Source organism: Meles meles, chromosome 12, assembly GCF_922984935.1.
Source record: "Meles meles chromosome 12, mMelMel3.1 paternal haplotype, whole genome shotgun sequence".
In the NCBI taxonomy this organism is placed as follows: domain Eukaryota; kingdom Metazoa; phylum Chordata; class Mammalia; order Carnivora; family Mustelidae; genus Meles; species Meles meles.
The window spans coordinates 93,880,405-93,889,786 of record NC_060077.1 but is presented as its reverse complement, the minus strand read 5'-3'; the positions used below and the strand labels follow the sequence as shown (position 1 = coordinate 93,889,786).

At 54.4% G+C, this 9,382-nt stretch overlaps 1 long non-coding RNA gene across 1 annotated transcript; it reads right to left on the bottom strand.

The window, feature by feature from the left end:
- Positions 1 to 1,638: 1,638 nt before the first annotated feature.
- On the bottom strand, positions 1,639 to 8,402 carry LOC123954618. The gene is made up of 3 exons (XR_006821103.1): positions 3,945 to 8,402; positions 2,990 to 3,168; positions 1,639 to 2,001 (listed from the first exon to the last, which is right to left on the bottom strand). It is a non-coding gene; the product is annotated as an uncharacterized LOC123954618 (long non-coding RNA).
- Positions 8,403 to 9,382: the final 980 nt, after the last annotated feature.

The following is a 9,382-nucleotide window of genomic DNA, read 5'->3' as shown; positions in this document are numbered from 1 at the left end:
CCGTTGGCCAGCGTAGGTCATGGGTCTCCCCTGGAGCTTGGGGAGCATCATTTCCACCAGAACAGGGCGGGAAGGATGGATCCCCCAAACGGAGCATCTGTTCCATCAGAACAGGGCGGGAAGGATGGATCCCCCAAATGGAGTCCAGGGCAGGTGTCAACAGTAGGATGGTGTTGGGTGATGCCAACCAACACATGTCCGGTGCACGTTCCATTCAAAGTAATGCCTCCCGTGGGAAGAGCTGGTCTGGGGTAGGGTGGAGAGGCAGGGACACCTGTTCCTCGGGGACACCAGGCCCGAGGTGGCGTGTACTGGTAGCTGTATCTTACTTAAGAATTTACCAGAACAGAGCTGCCAGAGAGCAGATGTGGGTAAGGGCTATTGCGAGCCCCATGCCAAGGTTGCCTTTGTGCACCAGCTCTTGTATCAGGCTCCCTGCTAGGCCCTGGAGAGGCTGATGTGGGCCTTCAGGCCAGGACCCGGCTTCTTCCCCTGCTCAGTGCCCACAGCAGGGATGGGGTCCGGCCGGGCTCGCTCAGCCTTGTTCTCTCTCCACCTCCTGAGCAAGTGCCCTTTCTCCCCACAGTGTCTTCACCCGCCAGCAGTCTCGCTCAGCCTTGTTCTCTCTCCACCTCCTGAGCAAGTGCCCTTTCTCCCCACAGTGTCTTCACCCGCCAGCAGTCTCGCTCAGCCTTGTTCTCTCTCCACCTCCTGAGCAAGTGCCCTTTCTCCCCACAGTGTCTTCACCCGCCAGCAGTCATGGGTCTTACGAACAAAGTCCTCGGCTGGCTGCAGGGAAGAACTGGGTGCCCCAGACTCAGCCAGCTGGCGGGTGATGGGGCTCATTGGAAGGCGAGGGCTTCGAGAGTGCTCCTGCCTTTCCCAGGAGACAGCCCTTAGGGGAGACGCCATTATAAGTCTGCCGCCCAATTATATTTCAATCCACGAAATTTTCTCTCTGCTGTTCTTAGGCTCTGAGTATGCCCTCACACCCTTGGCAAATTCGCTTTGCCTTGTGTGTCTTGTTTATCTAACGAAGGAGGGAGGGCCCAGAGCTCTTTACTTTGGGAGAGTCAAGTGATGGCGTGGGGCTCTCCCGCCGGGGGCTAGTCCTTGCTCCAACCTCACCATCGCTATGTGGACAGAGCCCCGTGGACAGGACCGTCGGCCAGTTGATCCCCCAGCAAATGACGTCCATGGCTGATCGGATGGGGCCCCTACAGATGCAATCAAGGTGGGATGAGGTCATGGCAGGTGGTCTCGGGAGAAATGAGAAAATTGCACACACGCGCATGCACACGCACACGTGCGCACACACACACAGGGAGACAGGGAGAGACCGGAGCGACGCCTCTATAGCAAGGGAGCACTGAAGGCGGCCAACTGTTCCCAGAAGCTGGAAGAGGCCAGGAACAGACCCCTGCAGAGCCAACCCCGCTGACACCTTCGCCTCAGCCTTCTGTCCTCACGACCAGCGAGGGGCCAGGTTTCTGGTGCTTTATGGTGGCAGTCCTGGGAGACGGAGGCAGACGGCTTGACAGGTGTCTCCCCGTCTTATCACGGTAAGAACGCCACACAGGCATCCGTGAAAAGATTGCATGATAAAAGACAAAACAGCAAAAAATTCTCTTGTATTTGTAGGATCATGAATGTTTTTTCACTTTTTCGTTAAGGAAGTAAATGTTCCCGTGTCGTGATGAATAATATTGAAAAAGAGAAGTGGGGAGAGTGCACAGCACAGAAATGAGCCTGCACCCTGGACACACGGGACGGGGCACCCGGAGAGCTGCGCCCCGCAGGCCTGGGCTCCCCCGCGTAGGGCCTGGGGCAAGTCTGGTCCTCCTAGCTTCGGGTTCCTTGTCCGTGAGACTCTTTCCGTCTCCTCGGCCACCTCCCGGCCTTGCCACCACGAGGAAACGGTTTTTGCAGACCGGAAAGACAACCCAAAGATCACGAGTCACTTCCTGCGTTGACACGGAGGGGAGCCCCGGAACACTATACCTTAAAACAGTAAAAATAAACAAAAGTCAAGATAGTAAAAACAAACAAAAGTGCACTTTAGAATTCATTTCCCCCAAGCAAGCAAATAAAAGTGTCTTCAGCGTTTCCATGGCTTCTCAAAGGGCTCGGCTGAGTTTCAAACCTGCAGGCTCTCCAGGCGGGGTCTGCGGCACCATTCAATGACAAATGTCAAGAGCAGCGGAGACCCCAGTGTGGGCGTGGGGGCTTGGCTCTGCACTGTCCTGCCTGGAGGAGACGCAGCTCAATTTTAGCCACTGGCGGGATGAGGCTTTTTCTCTCACCTTGGATTACTTGGCCATTTTTCTAAAATTTAAGTGAGGATGTTTTCAAAGTTAATAAGACTTTGCATTTCTGTGGAGAGTTTAGCAAAGCAAACAAGCCGTTCAGAGCTCTCTGGAAGCTCGTGGAGATGCCCCTGCCCCTTCCCCAGGGGACAGGAGTGGGAAGGAAACTGTGGAAACCCCATTTCGGTTCCAGAACCCCTCCAAGGAATGGGGAGAGGCCACGGCATTGGAGGGAACTTTGGCAGAAGCAGTGGGAAACTTTCCTTTGAACACAGCATTTCTGGAGAGGGTGGTCTCCGCCCTATCCCCACCCGACCCTGCTTTTAGCATTAACCTTTCGTAATTGGAAATTTTGATCGTGAACGAAATTTATGAGGACATTCAAAGGCTGGAGGAGTCGAAAACCAGACAAAGCCGTGAGCGGTCAGATAAGAACGGCTCGTCATGTTCCCTGGGTTTTCACTGAGGTTTAGCCGGGAAGGCAGCTGGAAAACAGCAAGAAGGCTTGTTTTGTCTGGACAACAGGCTGAAGGAACTTTCTAGAACGTGCAGAGTTGGAGGAGGGCAGAAGCTGTCTCTCATTCTGTGGTCTGCTCCCCGCTGGCTGCGAGGGCAGTGGCAGGGGCCTGGGGTTCCCTGCTGGCCCTTCCAGTGGATGCCAGGAAGCAGGGGCGAGTCCTCACCATGGGGCACTGTGGGCTCCCAGGACAGCGTGTCCCTGCAGGCTTCTGCCAGGGACGTGGGGCCACGTGCGTGTGTCACGGCAGCCTGTGACTGTCACTGCTGGCCCAGCGAGCCGTCTCCTCCTGCTTCGGGGCTTCTCCTCCTCCAGAGACATCCTGGGATGTCCGGGACATTCATTCTGCAGGCAACAGTTAAGGCGATGGGTGGGTGAGGGAACCAGGACGCCCAAGATCCGCGTCCAGGAAAACTAGACTGACGGGGGACTCTGGGGAAGACCCTCCCGGGGCTGAAGGCAGACCCCCCCCCACAATGCTCCCAGAGATGGCCGTGTCTGGGCCTGTGGTGTCCACCTCCTCACCTCAGCACGTGGCCGCCACGTGCGCTCTGGACTTCAGAGACACTGACCTACTGTCCGCTCTTAGCACAAAGGCAAGTGCTACTGCGAAGCCGAATTGAGGCTGAAGAAAGGGGCCCAAACCAGACAGGCGGCCCACCCAGGAGCAAGGGAAGGGACGGGCACATCCACCCCGCTCTGCGGCCTGCCGTGTGGACGTGAAGTGGGGCGACATCGATGTGAGTAGAGGCGAGAAAACCCCTTGCCTGCCTGGGCCTGAGCTCACGCCCAGCCTGCACGCGTGCATGCCACCACCACGCAGACGGTCCTGGGAGGGCCCCCGACCCAAACCCTCACAGCCGCCCATGCCTAGAGCAAGCCCCACCCCCACCCGAGCCATCACCCCGGGTTTGCCCTCGTCGACACCATGCCTTGGTATGAACACGAGGGTGGAAAGGAAGTGACCCGAAACCCCGAGTGAGCATCCGAGTATACTTAGTGAGCTCTGGGCTTGGAGCAAGAGGGAGACAGGAAGGGGCACTTCTGCCAGGGGACAAATGAAGGAGCCTGGCATGAAGCAGGACGCGGGCAACCCTGCAACCTCGGCCAGCCTGGCACACCTCCTGCACAGCAGCGTCCACTCTGCAGAGCCCTGGGAGGATTGTTCTCGTCATGCAGTCGTCGTCGTGCCAGTCGTGATGCAGAAGCAGCGTAAAGTGTAAAAAAGTGGTTTTTGATTAGTATATCTTTAAAGATTACACTGTCCCTTCATTTTTAACACAAACGATCATTTTTATAATGTCTGTTATATATATCTCACTGAAACTGTGATATCCCCCATTTAATTCATAAAATGATTATTTGATAAAAGCATGTTTTGTTGACAAACACTTTTTTTAACGAGATGCCATATCCTGCTTGGTTTTGGCTCATCACACACTAAAGTACAGATGCGCAATTAGCATCGCGTCACACTAGCAGAAACAGACAAGAAGCACAGTAACGGCCCGTCTGGAATTCTTACATGTGGCTCCTTAAAAATGAACTGATTCGTTTTTATGATATTTATATTTTTATGTGGTTACCAGGTGCCACGTTTAGTTAAAATGTTTTCAGAAGTCGTAGAAAATCATTCCGTCTTAAACGGAAAGTACATATATCATGATTTCATTCTTTGATACCAACAGGGACGTGTCATTGCTACATGAGCCCCTTCGCGGGGTGGTGGCAGTTCTTGGCTTGTGGTTTTCAGCGCCACTGTTTGGGGTTCACTCTGCTTCTTGAGTTTGTAGATTTATATCTTTTGATAAATTTGGGAAGTTTTCTTCCATATTTCTTTGAATAATTTTTCAGCTTCCCTTCCCCTCTCCCTCTGGGACCTTGATGACCGGACGGTGATGTCTTCACTCTGGCCCCTGGTCCCTGAGGTTCTGGTCCGACCCTTCTTACTGGTCGGCTTTTTCTCTGTGGCTCAGACAGGGTAGCCTCGTTGCCCTGCCTTCAGGTTCACTGATTCTTTCTCTGCTCTCTCCATTCTGAGGTTGGGGCCCTCACCCCTTCTTTCATCTCAGATTTTCATATATTTCAGTTCCAAAATTTGGATGTGACTCTTTGCATCTCTCGTTCTCTGCTGACAGTTTCTTTCTTCTCATTTGTCTCAAGTGTGCTTGTGGTTATTCACTGAAACAGAGTTTTGTTATTATTTTTTTAATGGCTGCTTTAAAGTCCTTGGCAGATAATGCTGCCATCTCTGGCGTTTTGGTGTTGGCATCTGTTGCATGTGTTTTCTCATTCAAGTGGAGATTTTCCTGGGTCCTGGTATGATGAGTGATTTTTTTTTTTTTTTTTATTATAACCTGGACATTTCAACTCTCATGGCATGGGACTCTGGGTCCCCTTTGCGATTTGTGCTCTAGTCGCCTGTCTTGATGCCACACTTAGACTTTTAGTCTCCCTATTGGCCATCTACTGTTTCACAAACCGAGTTAGCAGAAAGAGCCTGGTCACTGTCAGGTGCTGGTGAAGGATCCGCTTCCTCAAGGAGAGTGCAAGGATGGGCCCCATCTCCCGCTGGGCCTCGTCTGACTGCCTTGCTGTGGTGATGGCATCAGGCCTTTTTTCCTACTAGATGGTGGTGAACTTTCTGGTCCCAGCCTTGCTGGCGGTGGTGGGAGGAGGCTGTGGATTTCTCCGTGGAGTTTGGATGGCTGAGGGCAGTTACTGTGTCAGAGTCCTCTGTCCTGCTAGGCTGACCCTTTGCTCAGAGAGAGTAGGCTTTTCTTGGGCCTTTTCATTGTGCCCACTGGCATTCCCGGGTTGCTGGCTTCAGCAGGATCCAGTTCAAGGTACGTGTACTCTCCTAGCTGGGCCGGTTTTTCTCTTCGCTTTTCAGATTCTTTTTGTGCTTGTCTCACATATAGTATCCAGAGATTTTGCTGTGGTTACGGGGAATAATAAGGAGACCTGTGTTGAGTCCTATCTTAGAAATCTCCTGTACTGTCTTACATCATTTTCTTGGACTGTGTCAAAAATTGTTCCTTCTCTGTATTCCCATTTTTCAGAGCTTAGCAAATCCCGTCCGCGAGCCTCTGCAGTAGGGCACACCGGGTGAGTGCGGGTGTTGGAATGAGAGGGCTTCATGTTTCAGTCCGGCTCCGTGACCTACATGCTGAGCCATCTGGGCAGCCTGCTGGCCCGATCCAGCCGTTTCCTCTGTAAAGTGATTTCAACACTCCTTGTCCTGTGTGGTTAGAAGTACTTGCAACCATGCCCAGTGCCTGAAACTTGAGATGCTTGGGAATTGGTAGCTAGTATGACCAGCACTTTTCCTTATGTTGTTAAATTTCAGTTTAATAGCAGGTCTGAAAACAGTCACGTGTATTCTATTCAAAGGACAGTCCCTGCTGATTTGACATCCATGGTACGCATGTCACACGCAGCCCGTGCTGTGCCCACCGGCCCACTCACCCCGCTGCCTCCCCGTCCTGGGCATAGCGGCTGGCCATGGGCAGCACCGCCATGGCAGGATTTAACTGTGCCCGGGCAGGGCTCTGTCTCGTAGCTCTCGCTGCTCTGCACGTTCCAGAAGCTTCCCGTGGGGACTGGAGCCTCGTGCAGGCACAGCATTGGTCAAAGTGAGGGCAGTCTTTGTTCCACATCCAGTTTCAAAACGCAACAAACACAGAGGAACAAAGCCTTGTCCAGGTGTGGTCCCTGCCACAGGCCCAGAAGACGCCCTGCTCCCCTTCCCAGCCCGAGGACACCCCTGAACGAATGTTGGAAGCGCTGTTAGGTCCTTGAGGCCCTGGTGGGGTGGCTCACCGACCCCGCCAGCTTCGCAGCCTCAGAGCATGGCCCCCCGTGCGGGATCACGGGCAACAGTCGGGGAGCCACACGCGGGAGGAGACGGAGAGGTGCTCATGGCCCGAGCAGACTTGCCCTCTCCTGGTGCTTCTCTGGGCTCCAGGCCATCCCTGCACTTTGTGCCGGCCGGCAGCCTGCAACAGACCCGTGATTCCGCGACTGAGATTCGGAGCTGCAGGAACAGGTCCCCACGTCCAGATCTTAAAATGCCTGCGTGCACCACGTCAATGGTGGGACACCGCACTTGGGGGCAATCAGCCCTCCTGCCGCAGCCAGAGCTGGCTGACCCATGAGCCGGGAAACCGAAGACTCGATGTCTTTAGTTCTTGTGTCTTTCTCCTATAAAACTACCTTTTAATTTTCTTTGAAACCCATTGCCCTTTTATTCCGGAAACAAGAGCAAGTGTACGAGTTGGTCCAACACGAACTGCCATCTGCAGTGACCCTCCGTGGGACGTCCGGACGGTGCCTGTGAGTGCGGCTGGGATGCAGCAGAGGACAGTGGGTGCGGCTGCGATAGGGCAGAGGACAGAAGCCTCCGCTGCGCTCCGGACCTTCAGCTGAGGCGTCACGTTGGTGACTCACTGGCTGTGTCCTCGGGTAATCTCATACTTCTCGGGGCTTCAGATGCCCCGTTTGTCAACTGGGGATAACAAACGTCCTGCCTTCCGAGGGTTGTTACCCGGATCACGTGCGTGGAAAGATTACTGGGCTTAGAGGGTAAAAACTCACTTAACGTCAGCTGCTGCTTCACGGCGATTGAACGGACAGTCACGAAGCCGCGGGGCGAGTCCTGGGAGACGCTCCCCTCGGCGCCGGCCTTGCCCTCTTGAGGTCAGTTGATGGTCATCTCTGGATTTGTCGGCCGCTCCAGACTCGGGTGAGAACCACCCCCGCTCGTCTGGACTCCGGCGGCCTCCGCGGCCCTGGGGCCCTGCTTGCTCCAGCGGTCCGGGCAGCCCTGCCGGGGTTTGGCCCAGTCGCGTGCGCACCCCTCTGTGTTTGTGTCACTTGTCTTGTGCACTTAGGAGGCTTGGCCTCAACGGATACAGCGTCTAAATATGCTGCTTACGCTGACTACGAGATGCTCCCTGACCCCGACCGTAGCTCCTTCCATGTGCAAACCCCGGTAGCCACAGTCCCTGAGCCGCAGGCCCCCACCCTGCACAGGCTTCCCGGGTGCAAGGCCTTGAACGACAGTGAGACCTTCGCTCTCAGACGGGTTTGCCGGCCTTTCCTGGTGTCTCCGGCCTCCCAGCGGACGGCCGACTGATGATTCGATGACTTGTTCCGGGGCCCTCCCAGACATTGATTCCAAGAGGAGCAGCTTGTAATTAAGTGTTAGTCACCCTCTTACAAGGTGGCCGTACTCTTTCTCCCGGAGATCCTCAGGAGTTTTTCTCCATCCTCTGGGACCTCCCACCCGATGGCCCGAGTCCTCTTGTGACGCTGGCTGATGCCTCGGGTGGCCCAGAGTGTAGCGTCCAGCCCCCTCGAGGAAGTGCGTCCTTTCCAAGGTGATACACGATCCTTCACTTTCCTCCGTGCATCTCACCGGCTAACTGTTCACAGAAGTCTTCTTCCGCAAAAATAACAAACCCGGGGGCGCCTGCGTGGCTCAGTGGGTTAAAGCCTCTGCCTTTGGCTCAGGTCATGATCCCAGGGTCCTGGGATCGAGCCCCACATCGGGCTCTTTGCTCCGCAGGGAGCCTGCTTCCTCCTGTCTCTCTCTGCCTGCCTCTCTGCCTAGTTGTGATTTCTCTGTCAAATAAATAAAATATTAAAAACAAACAAACAAACCCGGGCGCTGGTGAAGCATCTGCCTTTGGCTCAGGGCATGATCTCGGGGTCCTGGGATGGAGCCCACATCAGGCTCTGTGCTGTGTAGGGAATCAGCTTTTCCCTCTCCCTCTGTCCCTCCTCCTGCTTGTGCTGTGTCTTTCTCTCCAATTAATAAATAAAATCTTTAAATAATAATAATAAACTCAAACATTAAAAAAATTACTCTGCTCTTTAGTTTCCTCTTTAGGCGATAGGATTTTCCTTTATTTTTGCCTTCTGTTCATGTATTTGAAGATGCTAACGTGTCTTACTTCTCCCGTGCCGTGGCCCCTTCCTAAGCTTGTCGCTGTGTAACTGAGACCCTGTCTTTAGGATCTCGTCCAATCACGACTTGATGAGGAAATGATTTTCGTATTTCGTGGGGGCTGCTGTTCCTCTAACACGGTGCGTCTAAATTCTGGTCTCCCGCGAGGACCTCCCACTTCTCGCTGTTTCTTTGGCGTTGACCGGTGACTCCACATTTTCAGTAAAATCGTGCCAACTCTTAGTTCCTAAGCTCTCTCCTGTTGTCTTGTGAGCTTCGTTCTCTCCCTGTGCCCGGGGACCGGGAAGGGTCCCCCACGCCAGGCTCCTGACAGGCTGGGAGCAGGTGAGGGAGAGGTTCCCGTGGCAAAAGGCCTTTTCCAGTGTCTCCTGCCCGGAGCCCACGCCCCCAGGCCAGCCTTTGCTTGCCAGGTCCAGAGCACGTCCCGTTCATTTTCTCCATCGCATAAGCCTCAGTCTCCCGCAAGACCGGGAAGCAAGACCCTCACCTGCTGCCCGGCACGCCGGAGGGGACCCTTCCTGGGGCTCCTTGAGATGAGCTGGCTCTCTGCCCGTCCGTGTAACCGGTGCGACCGTCTACAGAGACGTT